Source organism: Bos javanicus, chromosome 1 (genome assembly GCF_032452875.1).
Source record: "Bos javanicus breed banteng chromosome 1, ARS-OSU_banteng_1.0, whole genome shotgun sequence".
In the NCBI taxonomy this organism is placed as follows: Eukaryota; Metazoa; Chordata; class Mammalia; order Artiodactyla; family Bovidae; genus Bos; species Bos javanicus.
Genome location: NC_083868.1, coordinates 45,268,296 through 45,295,899, shown reverse-complemented (window position 1 = coordinate 45,295,899; position 27,604 = coordinate 45,268,296). Strand labels below are relative to the sequence as shown.

Genomic DNA, 27,604 nt, shown 5'->3' with positions numbered 1-27,604 from the left:
ATGGCACTATAGTTATTTGCATAAGTTCTGTGAGAATCTGCTTTCTTTATAAAAGAACACTGTGGGCAATATTGATTATATTACCAAGACTTTGATTGGAATGTAGTATTTGAGAATGACGTACATAGACTCAGACATAACCAGACAATATTAAGAAACTAAGGCTGGCTTTATGGATCCAACAAAGCCTCCCTTCAAAAAATTACCAGGTATCTTATTTATAGGGTTCCCAGCCTAACCAATGAGAATGGAAAATCATTTCCTAGCAGATACAGAACCTCATGGCATTTTAGATCTCAAGAAGAGAAGAATTCACCTAAATCTATAGGACTTAGAAGTGAGTCCTTGGCTTGGCTTCCAAACTCTATCAAAAGTTCTAGCAAAGCAGACTTAAAAGAGCTTACATGATCGACCTCTATTCTTGCTGCATTTATATAAATAATCAGATCAAGTTTAATGAAATTAGACTTATTTGGCAAACAAATTAGTTTCATTTTGACTCTCTTTGGTAAAAATGGAGGTGACTAGAGAGAGAAAAATGTTGTTTCAATGGAAAACTATAACACACCTTTGTGGAACATTAGATCCTAGCCCTGTTCACTGTCACTGAGGTTTTGTTATTTGCATGTGAACTAGAGTGAATCCCAAATTCTTTCATTTCCAACACTATCTGGTCACAACTCTCCAAACTAGCATTTCGAGTGTTTTTCCCACCCTTCTGACTTGTAATCACTAAGAAATAAAACCGCCCTTTCCCCAAAACCACTGAAGCTGAACAACTTGATATAAACAGAAATATCACCCACCACAGTTCAGGTATGGACAACCTTGTCCTTCATGCCTGCTGCTGTATAGGTCACTGAGAAGGTTCACTGGAACACACCGATGACATCCTCAGAGACATTCAAACTGCAAAACATGCTTTGAGCTCAGTATCTTGAAATCTGTTCAGCTGATGGTCATCTGGATTCAGAAACCAGTTTTATAGTCAACTCCAACCATTAAACATCCTTTTCCTTTAGTTTCTATAGAAATGCCTCTTACTAAATCCCTGATTGCTCGCATCACACAGTTGCTTAATTTAGATGGAAACTAATGGGAGTCAAACACAACTGAGCAACTTCACTTTCACTTTTCACTTTCATGCATTGGAGAAGGACATGGCAACCCACTCCAGTGTTCTTGCCTGGAGAACCCCAGGGATGGGGGAGCCTGGTAGGCTGCCGTCTACGGGGTCGCACAGAGTCGGACACGACTGGAGTGATTTAGCAGCAGCAGCAAACTTAATTTAGATGGAAACTACCTACAACACCACCTTCTGAAATGGGACACAACTGTTGAACTGAAGGGACCTATTATCAAACTAAGAGACTGATTCAATAAAATATGAAACAATGTTCTTAAATCCATTCTTTTCTGCTTGTTCCTGTCTATATTCTTCTCCCCATTTGCTGATCTCTTACTTCACAACTTCTAACCCAACTCGACTTTTAATATGTGACACTTTCTAAAAATAAAGTTTCAAATTGGGAACTAAAGGAAATCAGAATAAGTCATCCCAAAATATGCCTCTTGGACATAAAAACAATTTTGAGCTGAAGGCAGTAGCAAGTGGAGGAAAAGCTCTCTCTACCTGCCTCCTTTCTGTCTAGAGGCAGGATGTAAGTTTTTCTTTAACTGGAGACAGATTCTTATCAGCCTGAAGGTGGGAAGATGAAACTGCAAACAAGTTGCCATTAGTTTCCTCCCATATGTTTATCTTCCCACAGTGCACCCCTTGAAAACCTAAACTGCTTTCCTCTGTCTTACCATTTCTCTACAAATTTATTGTTTTTTGTTGAAGATGCTCTATATCCAGAATTCTAAACTGCCACTTTGAGTTATTTTTCAATGAATTTTCTTTCACGTGATATCTGCTACATGCATTGTTTTTTGTTTTTGTTTTTAAAGACTGTTATTTTTCCCTCCTGTTAATCTTTTTGTTAAAAATACCACCTGAAAACCTAAAATGGATAGAGGTCCAGTTTTTCCCTTCCTGATTCATGTAGAGCAACTCGCTCTGTTTCCAGAGATTAGAACTTGGCCATTTTAGGGCTTCCCTGATAACTCAGTTGGTAAAGAAACCACCTGCAATGCAGGGCACCCTGGTTCAATTCCTGGGTCAGGAAGATCTGCTGGAGAAGGGATAGGCTACCCACTCCAGTATTCTTGGGCTTCCCTAGTGGCTCAGCTGGTAAAGAATCTGCCCATAATGCAGGAGACCTGGGTTTGATCCCTGGGTTGGGAAGATCCCCTGGAGAAGGGAAAGGCTACCCACTCCAGTATTCTGACTTGGAGAATTCCATGGACTGTGTAGTCCATGGGGTCGGGTCGCAGAGTCAGACACAGCTGAGCGACTTTCGCATACCCTTTTAGGTATATCAGTCAGATGGAGCGCCTCTGACAGTCATAAAAATAAAAACTTAAAAAATCTCCAACAGACGGTGGGGAGACAACAGAAATGGAAACTGGGTTTTTCTGCTACCAAGCAAGGGAAATGAAGGAATGAATAAATGGCTATAGAAATCTCCAGAAAAAGCCTGTAAGAGTTAAGCAATCCCAGTTTTTAGTTTGACTGTTTCTGATCTTTGGTCCACGTAACTACACTTGTCCTTCACAAAGTTAATTCCTTAATCACTCTCTGACCCGAGGCATCCTGCACCTGCATTCTTTCCCTCACACACCCTTGTAACAGTCTTTAGAAAGAAAGTCACAGGCAGATAATCTTGAGGATGACCAAATCCAGTGTTGTAGCTGTTATGGAACTTTCCAGAAGAATGAAAGACAGTCACTGCCTTGATCCTTACCACATACTTATGAAGAAGACACCCAGCTATAACACCTCTGCCTATTTCCCGGGGGACGGGGGGCACAGTTGAGGCGCTAGCCTGTGTTTCCTCTTTGCCAGGCAAAGGAATAAAACCACACTTTCTTTCTCCTTCATGACTCTGTATTTCTGCTCGGCATCCGTGCACAGAGAGCCAAGATTTTGGCAGCAGAAGGAGCCTCCTTAGACTCTCAGTTTCCATCACTGAAGAAAACTCAAGGGCCTAGTGTTATGTACTTCTCAATCCTGGCTGCACCACAGAATTATCTGAAGAGCTCATAAAAAATAACTAATGCCTGGACCTCAATTCCAAGAGTTTCTACTTCAAGTCTGCTTATATATATACATCTCCTGGCTCAGCCCCTATTTTTTTGGAGTACTTTCTCAGCGCTATTAAGAGGTTGTTTTCCAGGATACAGCCTCAGCAAGACCCTGAATAAAACTCAGACTCACAACTCTCCTGTTGTACAGTTTTAAACTCTCCAGATGGTTTTTGTTAACTCTCCAGATGATTCTCATTATCTAGAGGTGAACCCACTAAGCCCGTCTCTTATGCCTGGTATCTGAGCTCCATCAGCCTTGCTGACTGCTACACTAAATGAAGGAAGGGAAGGGAAAGAGGGGCTGACCATGGGTTCTGTCATGTGCCAACACATAATACATTTTACATATACCAGTTAATTGAATCTTCTTAATTATCATTCTCATTTTAAAGATAATGATAAAAGAGATAAATTTCATAAGGATTACAACATCAGTCACAATAATGTTGCAACAGAACCAAGATTCAATCCCAAGCCCATATCCAAAGGGGACAAAGGAGAAATAATATTTTTTGAGCACCCACCAATCTAGGAGCTCTATAGAATCCTCCCAATTCCATGAGGCATTATTTTCCTCCATTTCAAAGACATTTGACAAGTCAGTGACTTGAAAGGCTAACTAACTTGTCCAGGACAAATAGCTTGTAAACAACAAAACCTGGATCTTGATTGAAGTCTGTTCACTTCTAAAACCCCCTCCTCTATCCCATCCGTCTCTGAGCCTCAAAAGCTAATTCTAACCACCGTAACAAGAACCATTAACATTTATTAAGTGCTGACTTTGTATAAAAAATGGTACTCATAGCTTTATATGTGTTATCCAAGGAAAAATCAAGTAAAATGATTACAACAGAAAAAATAGTTTTCAGTATATGAGGTATGGGCCAGCAGCATCTCTTGCAACAATAGTCTCAGATAACTCATCAGCACAATGAAGTTGGATAAGACTGCTTCAGATGGGCTTTGGTTTTGCTTCTTATCTTTTCAAAGAGTTGTTCTGGTAATACATAGTCTGGTCTAAGGTTCTCCATTTACCAGATTCCACAGGCCCCAGTGAAAGATACATAAGGAGGCAGCTGCTTCCATTCTGTGGTTGAAGATGATGTTAGAAAAAAAAAAATACAATGTTAAAATACCTTCTTCCCAGTATGGCCATTTTTCTTTGAGCATTTCAGGGTATTGTTGTCTAGATACACATTGTTATCTCCCAATATCCACAGCAAGAGGTCACTCCTTAATAAAACAGATTATACTGCAGGTGGGATTACCTAATAGCCCTAGGAAAGCCAGAATGGGATAAAGCACTGTTTCTCAAACTGTCTCTAATGTACAGACATTTTAAAAGGAAATAAATTCCTTTCAAGCCAGCATGTTGACAAATTGTTTCTTAAATGTTAATAGTAAAATATATATATTTGGACAACTGTGAAAATAAAACCAATTTATAAATTAAATATAAGCAAACACTACAAAACCAACACAAATCAAACTAATGCAAATCAAATAGACAATTAATTCTTTCAAAATAAGTGGCCTTTCGCAGCTACAGCATATATTATTTTTGGTCCAGACGATGTATATTATTGTGTTCCCCCAAACTGACTCATATCTCTATTCAAACTAAAATCCACTGTAAGGTTGCCTGGCATTTTAAGCCCATCTTCTTTATTCATCAATCCTTAATAATTAAATCAGCACTACATGCCCTGCATCATGATCCAAAATACAAAAATGTCAGCTTCAGCACTGAAGTCACTGGCCAAACTCTAATAAGACACTCATCCAGGTAATGTAGAATATGCTTACATATTTCTCAGTAATTGCTGACATGAAAATGCAGTCAGATTATCATAATAAAAAGTTTGCAGACCCCCTTCCTCACCCTCCAAGAACATATCAGCAGACTCATAGCAGTCTATTGATAGCAACTTGAGAAACACTAGGATAAAGAATTAGGAAGAATTGTACCCAAATTCAACTCTCACATCCATACATGACTACTGGAAAAACTGTAGCTTTGACTAGACAGAACTTTGCTGGCAAAGTAATGTCTCTGCTTTTTAATATGCTGTCTAGGTTGGTCATAACTTTTCTACCAAGGAGCAAGTGTCTTTTAATTTCATGGCTGCAGTCACCATCTGCAGTGATTTTGAAGCCCGAAAAATAAGTCTGTCACTTTTTCCATTGTTTCCCTATCTATTTGCCATGAAGTGATGGGACCAGATGCCATGACCTTAGTTTTCTGAATGCTGAGTTTTAAGCCAACTTTTTCACTCTCCTCTTTCACTTTCATCAAGAGGTTCTGTAGTTCTTCTTCACTTTCTGCTATAAGTGTGGTGTCATCTGCATATAAAGAAATATAAAGAAAGCTGAACGCCAAAGAATTGATGCTTTTGAACTGTGGTGTTGGAGAAGACTCTTTAGAGTCCCTTGTACAGCAAAGAGATCCAACCAGTCCATCCTAAAGGAAATCAGTCCTGAATATTCATTGGAAGGACTGATGCTGAAGCTAAAACTCCAATACTTTGGCCACCTGATGCGAAGAACTGACTCATTTGTAAAGACCCTGATGCTGGGAAAGATTGAAGGTGGGAGCAGAAGGGGATGACAAAGGGTGAGATGGTTGGATGGCATCACCGACTCAATAGACATGAGTTTGAGTAAGCTCCAGGAGTTGGTGATGGACAGGGAAGCCTGGAGTACTGCAGTCCATGGGGTCACAAATAGTCAGACACAACTGAGCGACTGAACTGAACTCTACCCAAATAGTTCATGAGAGGAAATTTCTCTTTATATAAATATTTTAGCTAATAAATGCAGAGGAAATTATAGACTTTAGAATTTTACAAGCCAGGATGAACTAATAAATTCAGGCAGTGATAAACAAAGATGATCGACATCCAAGAAAGACAGTCCAACAAAATGTGCCTGAAGTATTCTTGCAAAAAAAAGTGAACCTAGGTGTGATCCAGCCTTGCTATGAAATTCTTAACTTACAGCAAATACAGGGGCAGAGGAGCTTATTAAGTGACATCATATGCAACCAGTAAAACCAAATGATGCAAAGTTCTACAGGGCAAACTAGCTTCTTCAACAAATAAACTGCAAGAAAAACCAACAGAAGCAAAGAGAGAACTTGTGTACTAACAGAGACTTCTGAGTCCTATCTATAATAGCAATGTATAAACTTTATTTAGATGTTAATTCATACAAAGGTATAGTTCAACTTTTAATTTTATAGGGGTGATAATAGTGATTATATTTAGGGGTTTTTCTTAATTTTTATTTTTAAAAGATATATATGAAAATATTATGGACCAAATAATGTGATGACTTGTTAGTTTAGATGATTATAGTTTCCAAACTGTGATGGTTAATTTTGTATGTCAAATTGGCTAAGCCCATGCTACTCGGTTTTTTGTCAAACACCAGTCTACATTGCTGTCAATGTATTTTTCAGATATGATCAACATTTAAATCAGAAGACATGGAGAAAAGCAGATTATCCTCCACAGGACAGGGGGGTAAGGCAGGGGAGCAGGGGGCAGGGAGGGGATGTACTCAGTCAGTTAAGGGCCTCAAGAGAAAAGACTGAGGTTCTCCAAGGAAGAAGCAATTCCGCTTCCAGATTTCCTTTGCAACAGAAACTGCAACATCAACTCTTCCCTGGTTCTTTAGCCTGTTGGCATATGCTACAGATTTCAGATTTGCCAGTTCCACAATCTCAAGAATCAATTCCTTAAAATCAATCAATCTCTTTCCCTTTCTCCATGTAGTCAAACACGCACACACATCCTTTTGGTTCTTTTTCTCTGAAGAATTCTAATACCAAAATTATCTGGAAGAAACGAGAAATGAATAAGGAAACAGATAAAACAAAATTGGCTGTAATTCAACAATTACTAAATTGTTGCTAGTTGACATATTATATACTACTGTCTCTATTTTTGTGTCTTCACACATTCTACTTAAAAAATTGGGAAAGCTAAAAAGAAACAAAAAAGCCAAGCCAAAAAAAATGCAAGACTTGTTTTGCTTTTGTTATTTTTTTGTCACAAGGTCTTGAAGGCAGCACAGCATACGGGAAACCAAGGCTGCCTGAGGCATCTGAGGTCCTGACAAGACTCAGAAGAGAGTCTTCCCCGGAAGGGCCTGGCCTTGGTAGTGACTCTTCCCTTGACCTTGAACTTCCAGTCTAATTTAGACTGCACCCTCTCTGTCTACTTTATAGAGGGAAAGAAAAATGCTGTGAGGGAAAAAAGACAGAAATTAAATTTATACTTCAAGTTCAGACAAGAAGAAGCTGAGTTTTGCAGCTCGCTATGTTCCATGGGAAATGCTCTGACTCCTGTACAGGAAAATGAGGGGTCAGAGTGAGTTGAAGTCTCCTGCCTTCCTGCCTCCTCCCTGTCCCCCAACTTTACACTTAAAGCTATTATTTCAGGGGAAAAAATCCTCCATGCTTCTGCCCCCATCTCATAGAAGGTCAGGTATGCAAGTGCATGAAAAAAACCTCAAGGTAAATGAGAATTAACAAAGGAAATATAGAGGAATGAGGACCTGCTGCTTGGGCTGCCTGGGTGTGAGCTGGCTCATGTGTCTGTGAACAGTAAGGTCCCTGAGAAAACCATACACGAGCCTTCCTTAGACAGAAATCTGAAAGGTCCCATGAAAGTATCAGTCACCAGTGTTGACAGCTTTACAAGTTTGTCAGCCAGGTTTTCAGTACCTACCCTTCAGCCCTTGGGTAGGCCTACTTGCCATATTTATCAACAACAACAAAATATAGGATACCAGTGAAATTAGAATTCCAGATGAGCAATTTTTGGCATAAATATATCCCATATATTGCATGTATTACATGAAATTCAAATTTTGCTGGGTATCCTGTGTTTTACCCAGTAACTTATGAAGGTATTTCCATGGAGTAAAGAACATTGCAACAGCTCAGTGTGGAGATTTCTCAAGTAATACTCATGAAGCTAGTGAAGAAACTGTCAGTGAAGTGCCACATGAAAATAAGAAGGAAAAAAAGAAAGAATATTTCTCTCTCCCTAAGAATGAAATCCATTAGCATGTTTCTCTGAGTAAGAGATCTCAGTTGACTTGGCTGTGACTTCTGAGTATATCCAAATGTCTATTTAAACATCCTATGCTTTTCTGAATTACACCGTGGCTATTTCTTAATCAAAAGTGCCCCTGTGCCTCATTTATACAGTAGCTCCATAAAGGAGTTGTTGAAAATTTAACTTTTTTAATTAGCTTTCATGTACTCTCACTTTATAAATTTTTATGTTGCACTAATTCTGGAAAAGATCCTGTATTCCTCTCTTGCTGACAATCTGCTACATACTACATCTTTCAAAAAGATAAATGAAAAGGAAAATGAAGTCTCTTGTTCAGTGATTCCTCATCTAGATAATACTCCCAAAGTGTGTGTGTGTGTGTGTATGCTTTTCAACCAACTCCTTTGGATCTACTTGGACACACGAGAGGGCCTCAGGGGTTCCACACTGGATGGTCTCTTGAAGTCCATCCAGCTTCTTGACACCACTGTTCAATGTCCCCATCCAGTGTTTCCAGCCCACATCACAGCTGCATAGAAGTCAGACTACAGCCCATCACCATTTAAAAAGAGGCTGCTAACTGGCACTAGGGATACAGAAAGAAAAGGAGATACCACTGTTAATCAGCACATCCATGGCTTACCACTCATTTAAACAATATGCATGGATTAAGGACTTCCCAGATCTTCCCTGGTGGCTCAGACAGTAAAGTGTCTGCCTACAATGCGGGAGACCTGGGTTCGATCCCTGGGTTGGGAAGATCCCCTGGAGAAGGAAATGGCAAACCTCTCCAGGACTCTTGCCTGGGAAATCTCATGGACAGAGGAGCCTGGTAGGCTACAGTCCATGGGGTCGCAAAGAGTCGGACACGACTGAGAGACTTCACTCACTTCTCATGGACTAGGCACCTGCAAAATCTTACCCTCCCATCCCTTAGGGGTACAAATTACAGTTAGGTTCCTGGTATTACTAAGAGGAAACTAAGGCTTAGAAAAGACAAAGCTTATTGGAGGTGTCCTCACAGCAAGTTAAATGGCAGAGCTGGGATTTGAACCTCATCTCACTGACTCTGAAATCCATGCTCTTACTGATATGCACCTGCCCTTACACGGAGACAATGAAACTCGGTGTGTGAAGGACAAAGAGGACTCCAGCTTGCCTGGCCCAGAGGGCGAGGTGGGGCAGGAGCAGGAATTATGTAAACTGGCTAGAAGTGAGGCTTCAAAGCTTACTTGAGGCCAGCTGCGCATCCTGCTGCAGGCCCTGCTTCTCTGAGCACTGTCATTATGCAGACAAGGAAAGATAAAGTGTGAAAAGAGAGACAGAGGTGCCCACAGCTCCAGGCATGCTGCTCCTCTGCCAGTATCTGGAAGCTAGTAAAAGCTTTGAAGCAGGGAAATTGCAGTCTAAATGTTATTTCAGGGTGATTAATTTGGTAGGAATGCACAGAAGATATTAAAGGGAGCAAGAGGCTGGAGGCGAGGAAACTGGTTAAGAGGCTATTGCAGACGCTAATTTCCAAGATGAGTCTGACTCAGAACAGGGCAGTGGAACGGGGGTAAAAGAGCAGAAGTGAGTGTTCCCTGCCAAAGGAAGAACTGACAGGCTCTGGGGACCTGCAAAGCTGTGGCTGCAGGTCAGTGATGGTCTGAGGCTGGGACAGACAGAGGAGGAAAGACACTTTCAGAGCCAGTACATGTCCCAGCCCTGAACCCTGACGTACCTGTCTCTTCTGTCTCCTCTCTAGACCACAAGCTCAAAGGAGTCGTGGAGCCTCCCTGTGTCTGGCAGCCCCACAGCTTTTCCCCATTGCCAACCACATGCTGCGGGTTTGGTAGACTCAGTAAATATTGACTGGCAGTCTGTTTCTTCCAGCTGGAATGCTGTGTTCCCACCTTTGCCTGGAAATGCCATGGGCAAATGCTTTCCTGGAGGCCCAGCTCAAACACCTCTCCCTCAGAGAGGCGTCCGGTCAATTTAAATTAGATCCTGCTGTTTTCCTCCCAGAGAAACTTCTCTTTACATACTTCTTACAATATGTACTTTTACATTTGTTACTTTTTTATTTTTCACTTTCTGTTGTTGCTTTAGCTGTCAGTGGCAGTTTTCTACTCCCCCCTAGGCATAAGCACTGCGAAGTCAGTTTGTCTTTTCACCACGGAGTCCCCAAAGCCCACAAAATGCTATCCCCTAAGAATAAAATGTAATTTTAAATTGCCAGTAGCTGCATTTTTTAAAAGTAAGAAGAAACTGGTGAAATTAATTTTGATAACATTTTTATTTAACCAAACATATATAAAATGTTATCATTTAAACATATGATCTATAGAAAAAATTATTAATGAGATTAGTTAACATTCCCTTTTTTGCATTAAGTTTTCAACTCACCACATATCTCAGTTGGAATTAGCCAAGCATTCTCTAAACACATGTGACTAGTGGCTGCTATAATGGACTATTAATATAGATCCTTGCAGGATGCTTACATGTACTACTTTCTTAGTACAAAGTTAATTCATGAAAAAAGGAGGTTGGGAAGGGTAGAAAGATGGAGAAAAGCAAGAGAGAAAAAGACAGGGAAGAGAAACTAACCTTTGCTGGGTATTTACTTTCACCTATCAATAAATTGTGTGATTTAATTCTCATATCAACCCTGGAGAGGTAGGTTGAGAACAGTCTATAAATGAGGACACTATCTCTGCCCACATCACATTCTCTTTTGAGCAAAAGAAGCAAGATTCAGAACCAGTCTCCCTTACCCAGCTGTGCTGCGTTACTCACACAAGCCATATCTAACAAGTCTAAACAGGCCCCACTGCTATCTACACTTTCTCCCCGCAGGTAAGACAGCCCAGGGCTCCTGCAAGGTATTATTTTGAATCTCACATACTCTCTCATTTCAAAAGTATAGTCTAACCATTGCAGGCTAATGTGGGAGTGTCTCCTTCATCCTCCAGACATATTTCAGAGGAATTCTTATCCCATTGCAGCCGTTAATTGTTGTTGTTGTTCAGTCTCTCAGTTGTGTTCGACTCTTTGTGACACCATGGACTGCAGCATGTCAGGCTTCCCTGTCCTTCACCATCTCCCAGAGCTTGCTCAAACTCACATCCAATATCCAGCCTTGACCTACTGCTTTCCTAATTTGGAACCAGTTCGTTGTTCCATGTCCGGTTCTAACCGTTGCTTCTTGACCTGCATACCAGTTTCTCAGGAGGCAGGTAAGGTGGTTTTGTATTCCCATCTCTTGAAGAATTTTCCAGTTTGTTTTGATCCACATAGTCAAAGGTTTTAGCATAGTCAATGAAGCAGATGTTTTTCTGGAATTCTCTTGCTTTTTCTATGATCCAATGGATGTTGGCAATTTGATCTCTGGAAATATTTCCTACAGACATGTTTCAGAGGAATTCTTATCCCATTGCAGCTGTTCATTAGGACTCTGCTATAACCAAACAACATGATGGCATTTAAAGTTCTCCAAATATTCCAAACTCCCTAACATGCCTCCTTAGCTCTATAGAGTTTTTCTGCTACCTGGAACCCTTCCTTCCTTCAACCAATAATACACATCCTGCATGACTCAGTTCAAGAAAAAGAGGAGGAAGAAAGAGAACAAAAAAAAACTCATCAGTAATCTCATCTCAACCAAGGAATCTCCCTAATTCACTCTGCAAGTGTGTGGAACCCTATTCTGTGTTCAAGACACTCTCACAGAGTTTTTTCTGAATGCCATCATTACATATCTAGGATCTCCCTCACTACACTGTGAGCTTCTGAAAAGCAAGAACTGTGTCTCTTATCTTTATATCCTCATTGCCCAGCATTTATTGAATGGGTTGTTAAGTAAATAAATGATGGATGGACTGTTGAGCATGCTTAGAGCCCTGTTTGAATATAAGAAGCAATACCTGGTACCACATAGTCTTAAAAGAGGACTAGAGTGCTCTTGCAACATCAGCATCCCAACAGACCAGCTGTCAGGGTATGGTTACAGTGATAGGAGCAGACAGCCTCTACAGAGGACATGGTGATGCCCTCACACATTTCATAAGAGGCAATATTCTAAGCCAGCAGTCCCTAACCTTTTTGGCACCAGGGACTGGTTTGATGGAAGACAATTTTCCCATGAACCACAGTGGGCTGGGAATGGTTTGGGGATGATTCAAACACATTACATTTATTGTTCTCCTCTGAGAATCTAGGAAATTCTATCTTACATGGCTCAGATGGTAAAGAATATGCCTGCAATGCAGGAGACCTGGGTTCAATCCCTGGGTGAGGAAGATCCCCCGGAGAAGGGAGCAACACACTCCAGTACTCTTGTCTGGAGAATTCCAGGGACATAGGAGCCTGGGGTGGGGGTGAGGGGCTACAGTCCATTGGGTCACAAAGAGTCAGACAAAACTGAGCAACTAACACACATGAGAATCGAATCTGCCAACAATCTGACAGGAAGCAGAGCTCAGGCAGTAATGCAAGCAATGGCGAATGACTGTGCATACCGATGAAGCTTCACTCACTCACCCACCACTCACCTCCTGCTATGCCGCCTGTTTCCTACCAGGCCATGGACCAGGAACTCCTGTTCTAAGCTGTGCAGAAGATTTAGCAAAGCTGGGGCTAGCCCTTATGTTAGCCTCAGGTTCAGTTCACTTCAGTTGCTCAGTTGTGTCCGACTCTTTGCTATCCCATGGACCACAGCACATTAGGCCGCCCTGTACCTTACCAACTCCTGGAGTTTATGCAAACTCATCTCCATGGAGTCTGTCAGACCAACCAACCATCTCATCCTCTGTTGTCCCCTTCTCCTCCTGCCTTCAATCCTTCCCAGCATCAGGGTGTTCTCCAATGAGTCAGCTCTTTGCATCAGGTGGCCAAAGTATTGGAGTTTCAGCTTCAACATCAGTCCTTCCAATGAACACCCAGGACTGATCTCCTTTAGGATGGACTGGTATGATCTCCATGCAGTCCAAGGGACTCTCAAGAGTCTTCTCCAATACCACAGTTCAGAAGCATCAATTCTTCGGCACTCAGCTTTCTTTATAGTTCAACTCTCACATCCATACATGACTACTGGAAAAACCATAGCTTTGACAAGATGGGCCTTTGTTGGCAAAGTAATGTCTCTGCTTTTTAATATGCTGTCTAGGTTGGTCATAACTTTCCTTCCAAGGAGTAAGCATCTTTTAATTTCATGGCTGCAGTAACCATCTGCAGTGATTTTGGAGCCCAAAAAATAAAATCAGCCACTGTTTCCCCATCTATTTCCCATGAAGTGATGGCACCAGATTCCATGATCTTAGTTTTCTGAATGTTGAGCTTTAAGCCAACTTTTTCACTCTCCTCTTTCACTTTCATCAGGAGTCTTTTTAGTTCCTCTTCACTTTCTGCCAGAGTGGTGTCATCTGCATATCTGAGGTTATTGATATTTCTCCCAGCAATCTTGATTCCAGCTTGTGCTTCTTCCAGCCCAACGTTTCTCATGATGTACTCTGCACAGAAGTTAAATAAGCAGGGTGACAATATACAGCCTTGATGTACTCCTTTTCCTATTGGGAACCAGTCTGTTGTTCCATGTCCAGTTCTAATTGTTGCTTCTTGACCTGCATATAGGTTTCTCAAGAGGCAGATCAGGTGGTCTGGCATGCCCACCTCTTTCAGAATTTTCCACAGTTTATTGTGATCCACACAGTCAAGGGCTTTGGCATAGTCAATAAAACAGAAATAGATGTTCTTCTGGAACTCTCTTGCTTTTTTGATGATCCAGGAGATGTTGGCAATTTGATCTCTGGTTCTTCTGCCTTTTCTAAATCCAGCTTGTACATCTGGAAGTTCATGGTTCATGTATTGCTGAAGCCTGGCCTGGAGAATTTTGAGCATTACTTTACTAGCATGTGAGATGAGTGTAATTGTGCGGTAGTTTGAACATTCTTTGGCATTGCCTTTCTTTGGGATTGGAATGAAAACTGACCTTTTCCAGTCCTGTGGCCACTGCTGACTTTTCCAAATTTGCTGGCATATTGAGTGCAGCACTTTCACAGCATTATCTTTTAGGATTTGAAATAGCTCCACTGGAATTCCATCACCTCCACTAGCTTTGTTCATAGTGATGCTTTCTAAGGCCCACTTGACTTCACATTCCAGGATGTCTGGCTCTAGGTGAGTGATCACAGCATGGTGATTATCTTGGTTTAGGAAGCTAAAGCTAATCCTTACCACACCTGTTTTCAACAAGATGGGTGGACTTTGATGGGATTAGATCTGGTTGACAGAGTGCCTAAAGAACTAGAGAGGGAGGTCTGTGACATTGTACAGGAAGCAGTGATCAAGACCATACCCAGGAAAAGAAATCCAAAAAGGCAAAATGGTTGTTTGAGGAGGCCTTACAAATAGCTGAGAAAAGAGGAGAAGCTAAAGGCAAAGGAGAAAAGGAAAGCTATACCTATCTGAATGCAAAGTTCCAAAGAACAGCAAGGAGAGATAAGAAAGCCTTCCTCAGTGCTCAATGCAAAGAAATAGAAGAAAAGAATAAAATGGGAAAGACTAGAGATCACTTCAAGAAAATTAGAGATACCAAGGAAACATTTCATGTAAAGATGAGCAAACTGAAAGACAGAAATGGTATGGATCTAACAGAAGCAGAAGATATTAAGAAGAGGTGGCAACAATACACAGAACAACTATATAAAAAAGATCTTCATGACCCAGATAACCACAATGGTGTAATCACTCACCTAGAACCAGACATCCTGGAATGTGAAGTCAAGCGGGCCTTAGGAAGCATCACTAGGAACAAAGCTAGTGGTTATGATGGAATTCCAGCTGAGCTATTTCAAATCCAAAAAGATGATGCTATGAAAGTATTGCACTCAATATGCCAGAAAATTTGGAAACTTTGGAAGATGGCACACTAGGGTATTACACTATTAAAAAGAACCAAACAACAATACCACACAAGAGTAAGCCCCATGTTCTCAGCAAAGGCACACTCCTGAAAAGCAAACAAATCAAGATGAATGACATGTCATCCCCAAATAGCCCAATTTTCCTCATCCTGAGAAGCAGGTCAGGGTCCAGGGCAGCCTACAACCACTGCCTGGCACTCATCCCCTCGCCTCCAGCATAGAGAAATTAGTCTTAGGAATCAGAAACTTTCATGGAATTTCTCATGAAAACTATCATTATAACATCATGGACCAGCCAGGAAGTGAGGGAGAAGAGGGCTTGATTATCAGGAAGCTGGTGGCTCAGTGGTAACAAATCCGCCTGCCAATGCAGGAGACGTGTGTTCAATCCCTGGGTCAGGAAGATCCCTAGAGAAGGGAATCGCTACCCACTCCAGTATTCTTGCCTGGAAAATTCCAGGGACAGAGAAGCCTGGTGGACTACAGTCCATGGGGACACAAAGAGTTGGACATGACTGAGCAACTGAGCGCACACACAGGTCATTACCCTATGCCCCATACTTACTCACCAGGCACTGTTTGCCTTTTCCTCTTTCTTGCTCTGCTTGCGGAATCTCAATTTCCAGATTAGGGATGAACCCAGGCCACCGCAGTGAAAGCACAGAGTCCTAACCACTAGGCAACCTAACCACTAGTCCTACCACCAGGGAACTCCCTGCCTTGGTCTTCTTGCAGGCAGATCTGAACCCAGGATTTGACATTGCTGGGCAGGTATCTAACCAGAGAAACACAGCACTGCCTGAGAGAGGACTAGAGGTGTTAGGAAAGCATGGCTTCTAATGAACTCCAGCTGAACCAGAAACAATAAATAATCGACAACAAACACCTTCTCCCTCATTACTAGGCTGATCAGAAATACTCTTTATATAAACTGGCTTGGAGGTATCCTGGAGCCAGGGTGCAGGAGCCAAATGTGGCAAGGAGGCTCTGGTCACTCCCCACAAGTGCCAGAACAGAGACTTTGAGTAATAATAATGTGTTAATGTAGGTTTGTCAGAATGTACCTCTCTAGAGTGAGACGTCAATAGTGGAGAGGGCTGTGCATGTTTTGAGGGAGAAGATGTATGGGAACCCACTGTACTTTCTGTTCAATTTTGCTGTAAACCTAAAACTTCTCTAAAAAATAAAATCTATTTTTCAAAAAGGCACTGCAGGTAGATGCCCAAGATAAGTAGCCATGCTTAGTTACTCAGTCATGTCCAACTCTTTGCAATCACATGGACTGTAGCCCACCAGGCTCCTCTGTACACAGGATTCTCCAGGCAAGAATAGTGGAGTATGCTATTGTGCCCTTCTCCTGACCCAGGGGATCTTCCTGACCCAGGGGTTGAAACCGGGTCTCCTGCATTGTAGGTAGATTCTTTACCATCTGAGCCACCAGGGAAGCCAGATTCCCAAGGTATTTGCTTAGTCATTCAGTCATGTGCAACGCTTCATGACCCTATGCACTGTAGCCCTCCAGGCTCCTCTGTCTGTGGGGATTCTTCAGGCAGGAATACTGGAGTGGGTTGCCATGCCCCCCTCCAGGCAATCTTCCCAACCAAACCAAGGTCACCCACATTGCAGGTGGATTCTTTACCGTCTGAGCCACCAGGGAAGCCCAAGGTACAACAGCACATAAACAACAGAGCAGACAGCATAACTTTCCAGAACCCAGCAGGGGCAGCTAAGAGGGGGCTCCACCAGTTTGTCCTGTGTGTGGCATCTACTAGCATCCTAACATGGTCCTAAAGGAAAACCAAAAATCATATTCTGTGCTCCCAAATCACTCATGATTTCCTGAGCCAAAAGTCATGAAGCCTCACTGAAGCAACAGGAAGGAAGTAGAGGAATCAGGAGATACTCTTGTTTACTGGGAATTGAGTCTAGTACCCTGCACGGGAGCTCTCCTGGTACCTCAACAAAAGCCAACTATATCCAAGCCAGATGAGTCATCCTGTGGCCCTAGCCAGGAAAGAAGTTTCCCTCAAACACGCCAAATTTCACAGTCACTTTTGAAATGTAGGTCAGCCTCTGCAGGATGAGACGAATCTTCATATCCCTAAAGGGCAAGAGCCACAGCTGACAAGCCACCAATATGTACTGATTTTTTTTTCTCCTTTCAACATCATGTCCTTCACTCTTGTGCTCTCCTCTGAAATCCCTCCGCTGCTGCTACGAAATCCCTCTAGTTTATCCCAAATCTTGCCCTTCTCTGCAACTATAACAAGACAGATGCTAAAACAGTTATTCCTGTGGCCTCACCAAGAAGCAATGAAAGCAACCTGCCCCCCCTCAAAAATCATGACCTGAATGCATCCTCCTCAAAGGGCCTGTATCATGCAGTGTGCATAGCTGTGCCTGCCCCCACTGCTCCACCCCCACCACCACCCTCAGGACCAGACAAGTGGCCACATTTCTACCACCAGACATGAAGGGAAGTAACAAGAAGCTCTGTACCCAAGTAGAGGCTCCCTCCTGTGGGAGCATCCCATCTTGCTGGCTTGTCAGCCCATTCCAAAAGAACTGAAGGTTGCTTACAAAGATTAACAGAGTTGGCAAAATAAAATAAAGAAAATCATAAAAATGGGAAGTTGAGGGGCTTGTTTCTTCTGGATTGGGAGTGAGGAAGACTGGTAGCAATTTAATTGTCTCTAACTTCATTTCTCCCTACCTCAACCTATCTCTTCTTTACTGATCTTACCTGATTCTAGCTCTCTTGTCAAAGTCACCAAAGATCCCAAATTGCTGCATTCAATAGCCAATTCTGTCCTCAGCTTACTTGAGCCACTAGCAGAAATTCAAAGAGTAGATCAGGGCCCTTTGCTGGAAAATACTCTTCCCCTGTTTTTCCTCCTCACTGGTACCTCCTTCTTTTCTGCTTTCTCCTATCTCACAGGTCCTTAAAATTAGCAAGTCCTCAGGCTCAGTTTTTAGAACTCTTTTCTACCTGCCCTCAGTACTGGGGGATCTCATTCTGCTTCACAGCATGAATACTATATCACCACTCCTAGATTTCTATCTTTAGCTCAGCCTTCACTGCTTAACTCTAGACTCCCATATCCAGCTTCCCACTCAGCATCTCCACTTAAATATCTGAAGTGAAAAAGTGAAGTTGCTCACTTCAAAAAAAAAAAAAAAGTGAGTCACTTGTCCGACTCTTTGCAACCCCATGGACTGTAGCCCTAAGAGGTTCCTCCATCCATGGAATTTTCCAGGCAAGAGTACTGGAGTGGGTTGCCATTTCCTTATGCAGGGGATCTTCATGACCCAAGGATTGAACCCAGGTCTCCCACATTGCAAGCAGATCCTTTTACCATCTGAGCCACCAGGGAAGCTCAGATGTCTGACATACACCTCAAATCCCAAACCATCCAAAACAGATCTCCTAACATCCCTCTCAGACCAGACCTGCTCTAGTTTTCCCCACTCAATGACAACTTCATCTTTCTGGTTACTCGCCCCCACCACAGTTAAGGATGATGTAGAGTCATCCTTAACTCCTTTCTTTCACTTCTTACATCTAACCCACTAGAAAATTCTGCTGGCTCTATCTCCAAAATATTCCCCGGGGCTGTCCACTCTTTACTGCACCCCTGTAAGCACTTTCATATAGGTCTGGGTTATTACAATGGGCTAACTGGACTCTGCTCCCACCTCTGCCCTTCACATTTTTCTCAACATAGGAGCCAGTGTTACTCTATTGAAGTATAAGTTGGGCCCAAGTTTTCACAAGAAACTTCATCAATTCAGTTCAGTTCAGTTGCTCAGTCGTGTCCGACTCTTTGCGACCCCATGAACCACAGCACCTGTGGCCTCCGTGTCCATCACCAACTCCCTGAGTCCACCCAAACCCATGTCCATCGAGTCGGTGATGCCATCCAGCCATCTCATCCTCTGTCGTCCCCTTCTCTTCATAGCCCCAAGTGATGTCACTCCTCCAGCCTCTTCTCATCCTCCCCTCCACGAGCCACACTGGCCTCCCTGTCTCTCCTTGCACACCAGGCTTGCCTCCACCTTACAGCCTTTGCACTTGCTGCTTCTCCTTCTTGAAATGCTCTTCCCCTTATCTCCTCTAAGTCTTTGCTCAAAAACTTTCTCAAGGAGTCTTTCGTGATCATCCTATTGAAAACTACTAAGTGCCTCAAACCCCATCCCCTTTTCTTGCTTTACTTTCCCATAATAATTCCCATCTAAACTACTACGGACTTCCCTGGCTATTTCATTGATTGTGTTGCCCCTCACTCGAACAAAAGCTTCATGGATGTAGGATTATTTTTTCTATTTTTCTTTTCTTCTTAATCTCTGGCTCTAGAACTGTGCTTGGCATATAATAATTTGGTACATAAGTGTTAGATGTCAATGTGAATGAAAAGTTCTTGCTCTTTTACACTAAAGATTACTATAGAAATGGTGAACTAATTTTTGACTGTGTCAAACCAATTCTCCCTTCATAGTCATTCATCATTCTTGGTCTGAGTAGCACCTTGGACTTGAGGCAGAAGGGTTAAGGATTAAGAAACAAAACAAAGCCTTGTTTTAAAGCCTTAAAACAAAGCCTTCATGTCTTAGTTAATGCTGAAAATTTGCCAAATTGAATAAAAAAATCAATAGACCATAACCCGACAAGTTTCTGTCAGTTTTACACACATACACACGTCCAGTTGCACACCAAAAGCAACTAGTAAGGAAACACAACGTTAAAACTTACGACTCTTTTACCTGTATCCACACTCCCCACGGCTCATGAGTGTTGAAGGTGTGTTGTTCAGTAACTGACAATCCTGGCAGATGCTGCTTTAATGCTTGAGAGAGACAAGCATCTTTCACTAGCATCAACCTTGGAACAGCTCCAGAGAAATCCTTTTTCTTCCTCCCACTCACATATTTCTCCCTGGGCATGGCATGCATTGCCAGTGGCCTCCATCTCCACTCAACCTACAGAACCCTGGCCCATAACACCCCTTAATTAATGTCATCAGATAAGCAAGACTGAGTATCACTCCACTATGCACACTCTCTGCTTAGCAGAAGACCCTGTCCTTGGCAATCAGGGAAGCACTCCCCAGCCACCGTCAGCAGGTGCTTCTCCAGGTCCTGAGAAGGACTTACAGCCTTTATGCCCACTCTCACCAAGTCTGCCTCCTGACTAATCATTTCTATGAAACTTCTCATCGTCCAACTTAGGTGGCCAGTGTGTAAGCACAGAAAAAGTGGAGGCTTCCACAGGGATAAGGCCCTCCCATGACCCTGCTTTTCTCTCCTGGGCCAGTCCACCAAGCCAGGCTACTCACACCCATTCCCACCCAAGGGAAATAGATAAAAAGCTGCAGGGTACACCCCTCACCTGTGTACAGCCTATGAAGATTAAGAAAACTCAGGAAAGAATATTCACAATCATTGCTGCTGGTTTCGGTATTTGGACCCAGTTGCCAATAAGAATATTTCTTAAATCTTGCTTAAAAAATAAATTTTACACATTTATGTGTAAAATGCACCCATGAAATTGAGGTTGTGCTATCTACCATAAAACAAAGTAAACCAAGGAGATGTAGAAAATCCTTCTTTTCCAAGTATGGAAGTACCACATGTTGCCCAGACCTGAATCATTCTTTTAATTAGAGGTTCTAAGTCAGTATGGATGGAGAAGTCAATGGCACTCCACTCCAGTACTCTTGCCTGGAAAATCCCATAGACGGAGGAGCGTGGTAGGCTGCAGACCATGGGGTCTCGAAGAGTCGGACACGACTGAGCGACTTCACTTTCACTCTTCCCTTTCATGCACTGGAGAAGGAAATGGCAACCCACTCCAGTGTTCTTGCCTGGAGAATCCCAGGGATGGGGGAGCCTGGTGGGCCGCCATCTATGGGGTCGCACAGAGTTGGACATGACTGAAGTGACTTAGCAGCAGCAGCAGGAAGTCAGTATGGAAATGCTTTTAGAAAGGGAAAAGAGATCTCTGAGAATCTCCTCTTAAAGGAGGTTAAATATGCCATCAATTAAGATCAAAGAACAGGTAGCAGTTTCATTAGGTGTTTATCTGGATACATAAACTTGGAGGAAGGTGATCAAACAGGTTCTTGATTTTATTTTCTCCCTCTTGTGACACCTGAGTGACCCTAGAAGAATGAGGCAGAAACAGCTAATAGATTTGTATGGCCAAAAACAAAATGAAAATGTGGGGTCCCTTGTTCATAAATTGTTGGGATGTTCACAACAGTGACAGTAGAGCATTAAACCAAGAATGAAGCTCTCTCATCTAAAACTGGACCCTGTACAACTGTACACATTGCATAACCATGAAGCTGGCTCTCAAGATAAAGCATTCCTCTTCTGGTTGTTCAGCAACCTCCATGGAAACTACAGTGGAAAGAGATGCTCTGGGCATCATTCAACCTAGGCAGTGTCTGGAACGCTCCATGTCCCTATGAAGCGTCACTCCATGCTGGTATGAATTGTACTCACAAACATGGCTGTTTCCTTAGAGATGCAAAAGTTTTCTTATCCGGAGACTAAATAGACATTTCTCCAAAGAAGACATACAATGGCCAATAGGCACAGGAAACCATACTCAACTATTAGATACTCAATTATCAGAGAAATACCAATCAAAACTACAATGAAGTACCACCTCACACTGGTCAGACTATCCATCATTTAAAAGTCTATAAAATAACAAATGCTAGAGAGGATGTGGAGAAAAGGGAACTCTCCTACATTGTTGATGAGAATGTAAATTGGTGCAGCCACTATGGATAATAGTATGGAGGTTACTTAAAAATCTAAAAACAAGTTACCATATGATCCTGCAATCCCACTCATGGGCAATATCCAGAGAAAACTATAATTCAAAAGGACACATGCAGCCCAGTGTTCATAGCAACATCACTTATAATAGCTAAGATATGGAAACAACCTAAATGTCCATCAACAAATGAATGGATAAACATGTATTATATATACACACCATGGAATACTAGTATAGCATTAGTCATTCAGTCATATCCAACTCTTTGCAACCCAGGGATATTCCCAACCCAGGGGTCAAACCTGGGTCTCCTGTGTTGCAAGAAGATTCTTGACCACCTGAACCATCAGGGAAGCCCCAGGTGGAATACTACTACTCAGCCATAAAAAAGAATGAAATAATGCCATCTGCAGCAACATGGGTGGATGTAGAGACAATCATACTAAATGATATGTCAGAAAGAGGAAGACAAGTACCATACGATATTACTTATTGTAGAATCTAAAATATGACACAAACGAACTTCTTTACAAAACAGAAATAGACTCACAGACATAGAAAACAAACTTATGGTTACCACAAGGGAAAGGGAAGGGAGAGATAAATTAGGAATTTGGGATTAGCAGATACAAAGTATTATATATTAATATAAAACAAACAAGGGCCTACTGTATAGGTGTGTGTGTATATATATATATACACATATATATGTATACATATACATACATATATACATACATATGTGTATATATATACACACACAGACAAAAATGTGTATGTATATATATACATATATACACATAACTGAATCATTTTGCTGTACACTAGAAACTAACACAACATTGTAAATCAACTATACTTCAATTTTTAAAAAAGCTTTCTCCGCCAGTAATTGGTATTTATTTATTTAAGATTGGGCCACAATTAACCTAATCAACTGGACTGATCTGAAAAGAGCAATCTTTCATGGTGGGCCCAGTAAGAGATTTGAGTGCCTGGAGGCAGAAGATTTCCTATAATTTTGGTTAAAGAAGAGATCTCTTTACCCTAACAAGTTGGAAGAGACTTCTTTGTCCATCAGCCATTGGAAATGGTTAGATTTTATAAGAATTAGTTACAAAAAATATGACTCAACCATATGGCTGTTGTTGTTGTTTAGTTGCTAAGTCACATCCGACTCTTTTGTGACCCCAAGAACTGTAGCCTTATGGGCTCCTCTGTCCATGGGATTTCCCAGGCAAGAATTCTGGAGTGGGTTGCCATTTCCTTCTCCAGGGAGACCTTCCTGACCCAGGGATTGAACTACGTTGCAGGTGAATTCTTTACTACTGAGCCACCTGGGAAGCCCAACCATATGGCTAAGGAAAGTAAATTAGTCTTCAAGAAGATTTCTGACAAATGTTTTAGGTTGGGTCAGTTGTTTCTTTTTTCTCTTTCTGTGTTTTTGCTAACTCTCCCTCTTCATGTTGTTCAGGCTCTCACTTGGAATAACCAGCAGGCCCTCCCTTTTCCATCCACCATCACCACCCTCAATCAATATTCACTCATCCTGTGACCAAACAGCCCCTCTAATACATTAATTTCAGAAACGTGGTTAATGATGAGATGGACTAGAGGTGGAGGTGAGCCTAACAGAAGGCCAGTGGAGAAACCTCAATTAAACCAGAGTCTTTCTGCAAAGGATACCACTGCTTTCTCCAATACTAGTCTAATGGCTCTATCTGTAAGAGTAAGATGCTCAGTGATGTAAACTAACTTGCTAATCATTTCTCCAATGACTTAAAACACCAAAAAATATTCATTCACCTTTATTCTTGCTTTCTTATTGGACATAGACTCAGAATTGCCAGTGATAAATTGCTTCTCAAATCATACCCACAGGAAAAAGAGAAAAGGATGTGTTTCAGTTTGAGTATGATAAAGAAGAAGATACTTCTCAATATTATTTGTTAACTAGAACTTGGAAAAATAAAGGGATTACGTGACAAAAAATGAAGTAGAAATTATATTATTGCAGATTTTCCTGAAATTGTACTTTTCAGGCCTAAGTTCCCTCATTAACAATACTCCATCCCCAAGTCTGGCCATGTGTTTTATGATTCAGCAGTATCAGTGAAGGATGTGTACCAAAAGGAAAATTCAGAGGTTTCACTGTGCTCAGTGTGAGAGTCAACACTGTTTTCCATGAAACATAGAACCACTGTGCTCTAAGTACAGGAGCAGGTGTTTAACACAACAACCCCAATCTTTTATTTTCAGAAGAACTAATTTCATCCCAGTGTCAGGATACCTCAAAATCCAAACATCCACCCAGTTGACCTTTCTCTGTTTTTAACTTTTCAAAAATATCTTTCAAGACAGGTAAACAATTCGGTCCTCTTAATTTATATTAAAAAAAAATATTGAATTCAGACCTAGAGACACATACAGACAGAAAGTGAGAGGATAGAAATATATTCCATACAAATGGAAATCAAAAGAAAATCAGAGTGACAATTTTCATATCAGACAAAATAGACCTTAAAATAAAGAATATTATAAGAGATAAAGAAAGACACTACATAATGATCAAGGGATCAATCCAAGAAGATTACATAACAGTTGTCAATATTTATGCACCCAACATAGGAGCACATCAATACATAAGGCAAACAGTAATAGGCATAAAAAGGGAAATTGATAGTAACACAATTATAGTAGGGAACTTACTTACTCCAAAAGACAGATCATCAAAACAGAAAGTTAATAAGGAAACACAAGCCTTAAATAACTCATTAGATCATATGGACCTAATTGATATCTTCAGGACATTCCAACCAGATGCAGAAGAATACACTTTCTTCTCAAGTGTACACGGGACATTTTTCAGGATAGACCACATCTTGGGTCACAAATCAAGCCTCAGTAAATTTAAGAAAAATTGAAATCATATCAAGTATCTTTTCTAACCATAACACTATGAGACTAGATATGAATTACAAGTGATTAAACAATACATTTCTAAATAACAAACAGATTACTGAAGAAATAAAAAGGGAAATCAACAAATTCCTAGAACTGACAACAAAAATGTGATGACCCAAAACCTATAGGACGCAACAAAAGCAGTTCTAAGAGGGAAGTTTAGAGCAATACATTCCTACCTCAAGAAACAATAAAAACAACAAATAGATAACCTAACTTTACACTTAAAATAACTGGAAAAAGAAGAACAAAAATAACCCCAAACTGGTATAAGGAAAGATAGCTCAAAGATCAGAGCAGAAAGAAATGAAAAAGAAATAAAGGAATCAATAGTAAAGATTAATAAAACTAAAAGCTGGTTCTTTGAGAATATAAACAAAATTGACAAACCATTAGCCAGACTTATCAAGAACAAAAGGGAGAAGAATTAAATCAACAAAATTAGGCATGAAAAAAGAAAGGTTACAACAGACAACACAGAAATACAAAGGATCATAAGAGACTATTATGAGCAACTATATGCCAATAAAATGCACAACCTGGAAGAAATGGACAGATTCTTAGAAAAGTTTAACCTTCTGAGACTGAACCAGAAAAAAATAGAAACTATGAACAAACCAATTGCAAGCACTGAAATCAAAACTGCTATCAAGAATCTCCCCAAAACACAAAAGCCCAGGGCCAGACGGCTTCATAGGTGAATTCTATCAAACATTTAGAGAACTAATCCCTATCCTTCTGAAATTGTTTCCAAAAATTCCAGAGGAAGTAACACTTCCAAATTCATTCTACAAAGCCACCATCACCCTGATACCAAAACCAAACAATGACATCACAAAAAAAGAAAATTGCAGGCCAATATCACCGATGACGGAGAAGGCAATGGCACCCCACTCCAGTACTCATGCCTGGAAAATCCCATGGATGGAGGAGCCTGGAAGGCTGCAGTCCATGGGGTCGCAAAGAGTCAGACACGACTGTGTGACTTCCCTTTCACTTTTCACTTCCATGCATTGGAGAAGGAAATGGCAACCCACTCCAGTGTTCTTGCCTGGAGAATCCCAGGGATGGGGGAGCCTGGTGGGCTGCTGTCTCTGGGGTCGCACAGAGTCGGATACGACTGAAGCGACTTAGCAGCAGCAGCAGCAGCATCACTGATGAACACAGATGTAAAAATTCTCAACAAAATTCTAGCAAAGAAAATTCAACAATACGTTAAAAAGATAATGCACCATGATCAAGTCAGGTTTATCCCCAGGGATGCAAGAATTTTTCAATATACACAAATCAATCAATGTGATACTCTATATTAACAAATTAAAAGATGAAAACTATGTGATAATCTCAAGAGATGCAGAAAAAGCTTTTGCCATAATTCAGCACCCATTTGTGATAAAAGCTCTTCAAAAAATGGGCATAGAAGGAACCTGTACATAATAAAGGTGATAGACAACAAACCCACAGCAAACATTATTCTCAACAGTGAAAAACTGAAAGCATTCCTTCTGAGATCAAAACTAGACAAGAGTGCCCACTCTCACCACTATTATTCAACACTGTTTATAGCTAGGAACACACATAGCTAGGAAGTCCTAGCTATGGGAATCAGAGAAGAAAAAGAAATAAAGAAGGAATCCAGATTAGAAAAGAAGACGTAAAATCCTCACTGTTTGCAGATGACATGATACTATACATAGAAAACCCTAAAGACATTACCAAGAAATTATAAAGTACTAGAGCTAATCAGTGAATTTAGTAAAGTTGCAGGATATAAAATCCATACCTAAAAATCATTTGCATTACTATACACTAGAAAGAGAAATTAAGTAATCAATCCCATTTACCATTGCAACAAAAAGAATAAAATACCAAGGAATAAACCTATCTAAGGAGACAAAAGAACTGTATACAGAAAACTGTAAGACACTGATGAAAGAAATCAAGGATGACATAAACAGATGGGGAGATATTCTATGCTCCTAGATTGGAAGAGTCAATACTGTAAAAATAATTCTACTACCAACTGTAATCTACAGATTCAATGTAATCCCTATCAAGTTACCAATGGCATTTTTCAAAGAACTAGAACAAAAATTTTCACAATTGGTATAGAAACACAAAAGACCCCAAATAGCAAAGCAATCTTGAGAAAAAAGAATGCAGCTGGAGGAATGCAACCTCCCTGACTTCAGACTATACTACAAAGCTACAGTCATCAAGACAGTATGGTACTGGCACAAAATCAGAAATATAGACCAATGAAACAATATAAAAAGCCAAGAGATGAACCCACACACCTAAAGGCACCTTATCTTTGACAAAGGAGGCAAGAATTTGAATGGGGAAAAGAGTCATTTCAATAAATGGTGCTGGGAGAATTGGAAAGCTATGTATAAAAGAATGAAACTAGAATACTTCCTAACACCAATAAACTCAAAATGGATTAAAGACCTAAATGCAGGACCAGAAACTATAAAACTCTTAGAGGAAAACAGACAGAACATTGTATGACATAAATCACAGCAAGATTCTCTATGACCCACCTCCCAGAGTAATGGAAATAAAAACAAAGATAAACAAGTGGGATCTAAATAAACTTAAACACTTTTGCACAGCAAAGGAAACTATAATCAGGTGGAAAGACAACCCTCATAATGGGAGAAAATAATAGTAAATGAAACAACTGACAAAGG

The 27,604-nt window shown here is 41.0% G+C and overlaps 1 protein-coding gene across 2 annotated transcripts in view; it reads right to left on the bottom strand.

Annotated features, from left to right (window-relative positions):
* The window catches only part of TMEM45A (transmembrane protein 45A), a 116,094-nt gene that overhangs the window by 74,841 nt on the left and 13,649 nt on the right, over positions 1-27,604 (bottom strand). Inside the window, exon 1 of one of the 2 annotated variants that reach the window (XM_061382604.1) lies at positions 9,979-10,057. The exons of the other annotated variant lie outside the window; for it this stretch is intronic. The gene's annotated coding sequence lies outside the window, so the exon portion shown is untranslated. Of the gene's footprint in view, positions 1-9,978; positions 10,058-27,604 lie in introns of those variants that run through there. 2 annotated transcript variants of the gene reach the window in all.